General features: G+C 34.7%; 1 long non-coding RNA gene across 1 annotated transcript; it reads right to left on the reverse strand.

Annotated features, from left to right (window-relative positions):
- Positions 1–5642: 5642 nt before the first annotated feature.
- Positions 5643–8849, reverse strand: LOC138708068 (uncharacterized). The gene is made up of 2 exons (XR_011334565.1): positions 8448–8849; positions 5643–8243 (listed from the first exon to the last, which is right to left on the reverse strand). It is a non-coding gene; the product is annotated as an uncharacterized lncRNA (long non-coding RNA).
- Between the last annotated feature and the right edge of the window lie 1304 nt (positions 8850–10153).

The following is a 10153-nucleotide window of genomic DNA, read 5'->3' on the forward strand; positions in this document are numbered from 1 at the left end:
CCCAGCATTTGCTCATATTGGGTTGAGGGAAAACCCCGGAAAAAACCTCAACTAGGTAACTTGCCCCGATCGGGAATCGAACCCGGGCCACCTGGTTTCGCAGCCAGACGTGCTAGCCGTTACTCCACAGGTGTGGACTCGTGTTGATCATTATTACTCTTTCAAAATATCGTTCTTAAATTTTAACTGCCTATCCTATTTATATTAACATTTACTATTTAACACTTAACACTTCACAGGGTTTTACTCATAGAAATCCTCTTCTTCCTAATACACATCATTATAATAATCTTGCTGATATTGACATGAGTAAGAAGTTCACTTTAGTATGATAATCCATTCCTCAGCAACACTCATAATAAACCATCTAAAAATTGTAACTACCCTCACTGACGTCACTTTCTAAAATTTACTTCTTTAATTCTACCGATATCTATATTAATTATCTAGCCACAGTTTTAAATTTCCTAACATCATTTTCAAATCTATAACTTCCTAATTGATCTCTATATCCAAGTTCTCCTAAACACACTTTCATCACACTACACACGATTTACAACATTAAATCACCAAACTACTATATTGCAATTCCTTTCTGACATTTTATTTACTTCATACCGCTCATGCACCGACTTCTAAGTTTGTAAATTTTTTGGCCCTTAATTCTATCCTTCAGCGATAAAATACTGCCCTGTGGTGAAGAAAGCATAATCTCTTACCCCTCATCCTTGTCGCATCCTGACGTCTTCTCTTAAATCCATAGGCGGAGTTATGGGGGAGCACTGCCCCCCAAACTTCTCTCAACTCTTTTTTTTTCCTACTAACGTTAGAAAATATTGAATTCAAAATGTATTTTTTGCTTTTGTTTATGATTAAATTTCTATGCTTAAATTGGCGAATTAATGTCTTCAGATCATGTGTCTGGACTATATATAATATTTATTTTAAATTTCTGAATATGTAAGAATTTTTATGCCTCATTTCAGGAATGGAATCATTATATTGTTTCTTTTGTAACAACCTGTACTCATGTGTTACAAGTCTTCAGGTGTCCAGGCTGCCACTTGGAAAAATATGAATAACATAATGCACAACAATGCAGAAAAAAAGTGATCCCGGTATAATGTGTGAACTTAAAGACGAGATTAAATAAATAATGTTTACATTTCATATGATATCTTCAGGAACGTAAGCTTCGTACAAGAAAGTTTCTGTTAGCACTGTTACGTAGTTTTATTGATGCATGCATATGTTTCTGTACGAAAGACAAAAAGAAGATTGCTTTAAGTTATGCGCTATTATAATTTGTAGCAGACCTACAGTTCAAGCCCTGTACAACTCGGTCCGAAACATCGCGGATATGGGTGTAACTCTGTAAGAAACATGCCCCCGAGAATACCTTTATTAAAGGATCATATTCCGATATACTGTACTACGGTTAAGCTATAATGGGGGAGGAGGTAAATAATGTCCCTCACAACCCTGTTATATGAGGATTCTTTGGTTTTACTTTGCCTCCCCCCCCCCAAGGAAACGGTTCTCTCTCCGCCTATGCTGAAATCTGTTGTTTCAAGCTCGGCACTGTCATGGCCCATCTTTAAAAAAAAAAAAAAAAAAAAAAACAAGTATAACCGCACCTTCTCTTGACCTCCTGTAAAGCTCTCTGGTAGGCCTATGTAAAAAAAAATGTTATGTTTTATTTAACGACGCTCGCAACTGCAGAGGTTATATCAGCGTCGCCGGATGTGCCGGAATTTTGTCCCGCAGAAGTTCTTTTACATCCCAGTAAATCTACTGACATGAGCCTGTCGCATTTAAGCACACTTAAATGCCATCGACCTGGCCCGAGATCGAACCCGCAACCTTGGGCATAGAAGGCCAGCGCTATACCAACTCGCCAACCAGATCAACAGGCCTATGTATCTTTGGAACTATACAGTACTTATTTTTCTCTTACCATTGACAGTTTACGTTTCCATTGCTCTAGTGCAGCGTTTCTCAAACTTTTTTGAAGTGGGGACCACCTTTTTAAGTCAGAACAGTTCCGCGGACCACCTTACTCTTGTTCCCTTCGAAAGCAAATTTATCATTTTGGTAGCATATTTTAATACCAGTATACCTATATTTTAAAATAGAATTAATTAATTAAAATTATACGATGAAAGAGTAATGGAATGGAGAAAAATTCTCTCTGGCGCCGGAATTTGAACCCGGGTTTTCAAATCCCGGCGCCGGAGAGAATTTTTCTCCGTTCCATTACTCTTTCATCGTATGATGACGCAGAATATCTGCATGGAAATATCATATGTACTTCGGTACATTGAAATAATATATGATATGCGTAATTAAAATTAATTTATTTCAATTAATTTTATATTAGTATTAACTAATTAAGTTAATGTTCATAGAAGAAAATTTATTTTCGTTTTTTTAATAATTCAAGGCTGTTAGAGTTTGGATAATCTTTAACTTATTAATTAACAAAATAAATAAATATTGGTACCGTATTCATATTAATAATTCTATAGGTTTACTTTTTACACTTGCGTGTTTCGTCTCTAAGTGCTGTTTCAATTTCGCGGGTTTCATACACTCGTTTGAAAGCACTTCGTAACAAACAACGCACCGAGGTTTTGGTTCACTCTCATTGCCACACCAAGTAAATCCAAGTTCCAAATAAGTCTTGTAATATTTACGAAAGTATTTTTTCTTTGAACAGGACTAGATATTTCTTTAATGGCACTAGAATCGCTGATATTAATATCTTCACACACAGCTTCTGAACTATTAGCACTACCTAAATGAAGCATATAATCACGTTCCTTTCCTTTCAAAGATCCGGATCGAAGCCAGTTTTCCATTATTTATATTAGGCACTATTTAACAGAGACATAGAGAACTACTAGCGTGAAGAAGGATTTCCTGGTCTTCTGTTATGAATTCGGGTGATCCCTGGCTGGGTTACAGACGCGGGATGTGCAGGGAAAAGATTTCGAGAAACACCACGTTCATAGTGTTTTAAATCCCTCTTTTGTTGCTGAGAGTAAAGTGGGAATTCGGTAGACGAGTAGGCTGCCATAGGATGAATAAATGTGTCTTTTCTTCCTACTGAAAATTTTTATATTTTGCACTTAACTTAAATAGTGATACAGCAAATAATAAAATCTCCTATATGTAATTAGTAAAGATGAGGGATTTGTGCGGTTTGTCGTCAGGTTGCCTGTACATAGAAGTTATACAGCTGTGTGCCCAGTGCCTGTGTTGACTTCCGACGTAAACAAACCATGCGAAGAGTACAGCCTAAAAATGACAAATGCAACACTCCGTTAAGGTCTAGCAGATCACAATATACAAATATGAGGAATATGTTGAAACATTGGTATAGTTAGAAGAAGAAACTTGCCTTTATGATTCATCCATAGCTTCAGAGCCATCACAAGCCGAATTGCACTCCACTACTAACATTCTTAAATTATCGCATGTCAAACGTCGTCGTCGATCACTCACACAGGTTTTGAACTGCGAAAAGCTCCTTTCAATGTCACAGGACGTTAACGGTGCATATGTCAAGTATACTATCCTATCGTATGATGATTTTGCATTATTCAGCATGTTACAAATTGTTAAATAGCTCTTATTTTTCTGTTATTTATTCTTTATTCTCTGTGTGCAAGGTCCTGGAGGTCCTTCCTTGATTTTTTCTGACACTTCTTTTATTATTGCTATGCAATCAGATACATAGTCTTTATGGAGAGTTGTCTGATTCGGAACGCGCTGCTTGGTATATTTTTCGAAAAATCCTCGAATGGAATGTGTGTTTTAATCATCATCGCACATATATCCTTAGCAAATTCTGATTTTGCGTTTCATACTAATTTTGATGTTGAGGGAATCACCACCTTTAAAGCGCGTGAAATATTGTCTTTATATTTTCTGCTGTTACGTCTTTCTATGTAATACTTCCTACACAAAATTTTAATTTCATACTCACATACTGTACATACAATTGTTTGCTTAGTTTCTGTCATTGTAGGTAACTACTGCTCACTACGTCTGTTCGCCACTGCAGTGCATTGGACTATGAAGGTCTGTGTTCATTCTGTGTTGTTATGATAAGACGGCAGGTAGGCAAATGGATAGCGTGTAGTTGCATTTCTTTTAGTTGCACTGGTCGTAGTTGTTCACCTGCCTGTCCACCTATGCTCCCTGTCGAGTCAACGTGTTTTTCGTGCCGCGCACAAACCCCTCATCTTTAGTAATTAGTATATTTCTTTGTTTCGAAAATGTAAGAATTCACTATCTCCTTGTACACAAAGATAAACAGAGGATGGAACAAAGATTTTTCGAGCTGACAAGCTGTGGTCTACTGTTGGTGTTGCTACCAGACATTTCGTCCACTGCTGTGGCAGATATCTTCAGTAGCGAGGTACACTCAGACAAAATGATCTCCCCCGCAACTGATACTGTGACTGGTTGTGCGTCCAAATTTATAGGGTGTGGGTAGGGTGTGGCTTACTGTTGTCTGTGTGGTCCAAAGTTCTCATCCAGGGCAATGGTGTTAGGTTGTTGTGGTTGATTAGTAGGGAACGGATTTCTAGTTCTGTACCTGTTTTGTTTGCTACATCCTAGACTTATGTTATTCATATATCTCTACTTTTCATGTACATAGGATCTCCCTGTTAAACTTCTATAGGACCTAAAAAGCCTAAATGAACAATGAACTCCTACAAATGCCTAAAAACTATGTTTGTCCCTGAAAGTGCCGCTTAGTATTTGTGTACATTAAAAAAAAACGGTACTAAAAATGCAAAAATGCCCAAAAATAAAACTAAAAAAATGCTATTCAAAACTGAATGACTCTATGATATGTTTACTGTGTTAACTTTTGGAGTTTACCTAGCTGACTAATTTCGAAGTGGTATACTTCATTGTCCGTAGCATAGTTAAAAAAATATATATCCTACAGAGAAACACAAGCTTGGCAATATTTCGTTTCATATTGGTCTTAGAAGGGGAAGGAAGAAGATTTTACCCTAATTTGCTGAAAACGAAGTTAATTTGGAAAAGTCCATCCTAGCATAAAAGGGTTGGTAGGTTGTCCAGGTTGGGCAAGAGCTTACATAGGTATTAGTTTTCGCGTCAATGCATCCCTGTTATGCTAAATGAAACTGACCATTCAGCAACCAGTCTCTTTCACTGATAGAATTTGAGTCTTCAGTTCAGTACCAGTTCTTTGTACATAAATTCCACCTAAAATGGAATATTTACTAACATTAAAATTGTTAATAATGAAGACCTAGATACAATAACAACGTAAGTAGATTTAAGTTATTTTGAGAAATTGAAAGACAAAGTTTTAAATTTGAATAACTGAACAATGAACACTAGTGTGAGGTTAAATGTTAGGCCTACAGAGTTTGTTGTTAACAATCAGATAAAGCATTTCTGAAGTTTGTATTTGAATATCTTGCATGATTTCAAGGATATGAATAATTAAATTTTCTTAACATACGCTGTTATTGCATGGAATGCACAAATATTATTCAAATATAAGTTTTGACTAGTTTATCAGATGAACATGAATACACTGTGATTGGAAAACAGGTTTGGATGATTCTTTGAATTAATTAACATGATTATGATTCAGTTTAACTTTTTTATTTCCCTCATGTATTGTTACAATCAGATTCAATTTCAGAACATTCTGACTCACAGCATACAGTTAAGACTCTTTCATACCACTCTACATTTTCAGGTTTCAAATACTTTGTTAAAGAGAGTACATCAACTCTATTTTGTGATTTTACACCTGGCTTCTTTACATTATTTAATTTTAAATCATTGTAAGAGAGAAATTTAACCTCCTCATTTGTGAACGTAAATGGTTGGTAGTTGGCAGTGTATGTTTAAAACCCAGATACATTGCCATTATGATAATAAAGTTTCACATATTTCTGAATTGAAAATGTGTAGCCTTTCGCAGTAGGTACTCTTAGGAACAATAGTTTGATTGCTGAGGCCCTCTTTTATCAAGTTGGCTGACATACATGCAAGAAAGGGTAATGGATTTTTCTGTTCACTTTCATTATGTTGATGTACTCTTCAATAGTTTCTGTTTTCAACCTGTTTCAGAAGAATGCCATATTTGCCAAAATTTCGGTCACACTCACTGAAAGAATGCTCCTTTACAGGAAAAAAGTAGTGCTGCTGATCGATTAAAATATTTAATCGATTAACTATTTGAATTTAATCGTTTAATTGATAGATTAATCGAGTTTTAATCGATTTGAAAAAATGTTTTAACATACTGTAATACACAATTATTTTTAAATTTAACTTGTATCCAGTGATAAGCATAAGTATTAAATGTTGTATATCTTTATATATTATATTGTTATATTACAAAACAACTATTGTAATTATTTATTAACATATTTATTATGAGGCTTATAATTTATTGTGTCAGTTTCTCCGGGAATTTTTGAGAAAACATAAATAACAAAAAATATCCCAAAATTATGAAGACTCATCTAGTTAATACTGCTTCATCCATGATTTTAAACATATGAGTGCATTCACATGCTCCGAATTAAGTGCCGCTCTACGTTTAGTAACAATGTTTCCTGCATCACTAAACACGAAAAAATTTTTTTCCATCAAGAACTTCTCCGCGATTGTGCAATTTAAATCCAAACGTTTCACCAAGTTTACCTCTCAAATTCTCATATAACATAATGGAGTTTATACTTTTCACAAATCACAGAAAACTGATACTTTTTTTTTCTTTATCAAACTAAACACACAACCTTCATATACAAATTCAGTACAGAAACTGCAACTGCAGTCGAAACAGAAGACTGGCCCCTATTGTAATCCATTTTACCAGATTTTAGAAAGAGAAGAAGGTAGTTAAGCTCTCACTTGCACACAGTGTAGACATGGCTATTTTATAAGGGATGAGGGGGACGAATCCCAGAAAAGTATGTATTTCATATGCTAGGAAGATGGGCTGACAACATGGTGGAAATTTTCTTGGAAAACCATAAAACTTAATAAGGGTTTCGGATTGTGTTTCAAATTTCAATAGGGGTAGTCCAGGTCACTTGTCCTCATATCTCCATCTCTTTCTGAAGTGTATGTGCAAAGGTTTTCCCTACACTGCCTGGTTTACAGTTAGAAAATAACAGTTAAGCAATTTCCGAGAGAGAAATATTGTCGGAATTTTAGTATGAGTTTGTATTAACAAAATAGTAATTAATATCAACTACAACCGATTAATTTTAATCGATTCGATTATTCGATTAAGTATTTTTGATCGATTAATCTTACAACAGAAATTGATCGATTAATCGATTAAATCCCACAACACTACAAAAAAGATGTTCAATCTCTACTTTTCAGATTGTGGACAGTCATTTGCAAAGCTTCGTTGTGATAATATTCTTGTTCTGACCACCACATGAATCAGTTATCAGATAGCAATAAGATATTTTTCTTCTTGGGAATTTTTTCTAGTTTACGAATAATGAAATCATATATAAAAGAACACAGGCCTACAGAATTTGGATTTTTTTTGAACTCGGATTCTAAGTAGCATTAGAAAGTACTATCTGAATCGTTGTGACAGTGTACATCGAATGTATAAATCCACAACAACCTTTTGTAAAACTGAGCAGTAACATTTAATCAACTATTTACATTCAACTATTTACATGGAGTAACATTTAGACGAGACAATGGCATATTCTGTGCATAATCAAATTCCAGAACAAGTATATTGGAAATGTGATTACCTACCGTATATCAGACATAATATCTGATTTTATCTTATTATATTTCTCAACTTGCTCCTTATGGTACATATAGGCCTACTGAAATTTACACTCACTTTCTGGGTTCGCTTTCAGAGATATCTAACATGCCGCACAATAATCACAATTGTCTGTTCTTGGCTATCGAAAAGAGTACTCACTGTTTTTTCTTAAATATTTGTAATATGCACTACAACACATTTTCAATGGCTCACCTGATTTGTCATAAAAAATACTGCTTGAATGCATTGTGCAACTTCACAACATTCAATTCTGGATTTTCGAAATATTTTCGGAGTGTCTTTGCTCTGCTATAATGTGCTTCTTTATGAGGAATCGGTTTCCAATGTTCTTCCACAAGTTTCCACACATTTTCTGCTGTTTTACTTGGCCGATTGGTATGTTTTCCCCTACGCTCTTCTAGAACACCATCTGTAAGGAATATTGAAGTAAAATCATTTAGTTCCTCATTTAACAATAACTGTGATAAGACAAAATATGTAAATGATTTAAAATCACTTAGGTCTACCTATTTTCAAAGAATTCTGTACAGTCCTTAACCTCATCTCTGATATCAGGAATATGGACAGTAAAAGCGGCTTGAATAAGGAGAAAATAAAACAAAATATACTGTACCTTTTTCTGCAGTAATTATTCACTCTCCGAAACATTATCTTCACTTCATTTCAAATTGAGAGGGAAACGTAACCTCTGCCGTGGTTTCGCTCACGTTATGCTATGTCTCTCTTCCTTTTTCTCCTCTACATCTAGATGTAGAACATTCATCTATATCTTGTTCAACATTTGAAACATCTCAATCACTACAATTAGATACAACAGATTCATAATTAATATCACTTTTATGCACTGTTCTCACACATGTCTCACTAGTAAGCGCCATCACGCTGTAGCCGATGTATCGATTTTGTTCCGTACACATGGTAACCATTTCTGTAAGCTCCTGACCCCTAGGAGCGCCGGACTGAATTAAGAAGAGGTTTGACAGAGAGCAGAAAGTGTAAGGATTTTGAAAACGCTGCTTATGCAATAACAGCACAGTCTATTATAGTATATACCGTTGCTTACGGGATTATACAAGCTGGCGCATAGCACGATCGAGAGTAGGTCTCTGTGAGTCATGACAATTTCTGCCGCTAGGTTCGCCTCTCTGCCCTATGAAATGATGAATAGTACCATTACAAAGCATTGTGCATCGTGAAAATAGTTCGATTAATTGTGCATTACTGATTGAGTACGAATATTATAAATACGCCAAGCATATTACAGTGTTATTTGAAGTTTGTTCTGCTAAGTTATATTCGAAAATTGTCTGTGTTTTGCTATGTGAAGAACTCTGTACCAACAGGTCGTATCTTTATAGGTTAAGGTAAATGTCAAAGTTCTCTCATATAACAAGCAATGCTATGTTAAAAGTGGCGAATTGCATTTTCCGACTCTCGAATGATGTGACCCGAAATGTAAAATAATTTCATGCATTGTTTCACTTACCAAGCATTACTGATATAGGCCTAATGAAAATGTGAACGACGTGATGTAAACATTGAAGATAATGTTGTTACTGTTTTCCCTTTCTCTTTTAGAAAATACCGACAAAAGTAATGAATTATCTTCATGCTGTACTTATTAGGTAATTAATGTGTATTTGTCTGTATTTTAGACCTGTGTATTGTTACGTAATTATCAGTGAATTAGGTTAGAGAACTTAACAAGGTTAGTATGAGATTAGGTAATGCACCTCAAACTGTAACTAATAATGGCTGCTGCCGAAATAGGCTGAGGTGGTTATCGTGTGAAACAAATTATATCTGGAATATCTAGTTTTATTATATACGGATACGTAAAGTTTTTTTTTTTTTTTTGTTTTAGCATGTGTTTGTAATTTTGTGAGGTTATGTCTAGCCTAATTTCTTTTTATTCTTGTATCATTACCAATACATTAATTTATTTTATATTCATTTCAAGTGTTACATCTATGGTGGCAACTCCACTTATGTTAGGATATGAAGTAACAGTATATATTCAACTTCATCATTTGCTAAAAATTAAAGAAAACTGTATGTGTTCGACTCATTCCATCGTCATTTCTTCTTATGTATGTGAACCACGTTCGTTCTAAAAGTGCTACAATAAATGAACATTATAGACAACGTGATGGAACAGTTTACAAGTTACTGTTAAAATGCTCAACATTTTCAAGTGGTGCTATACCCATTGTTTCAAAATGTACATACATATTTTTACATTTCTATAAGAGGTGTCCTAAATTATTTCAGCATATTTGTAAATTCTTCAAAATTAATTCTTCTAATTAATACCATAAA

Source organism: Periplaneta americana, chromosome 10, assembly GCF_040183065.1.
Source record: "Periplaneta americana isolate PAMFEO1 chromosome 10, P.americana_PAMFEO1_priV1, whole genome shotgun sequence".
Taxonomy (NCBI): Eukaryota; Metazoa; Arthropoda; class Insecta; order Blattodea; family Blattidae; genus Periplaneta; species Periplaneta americana.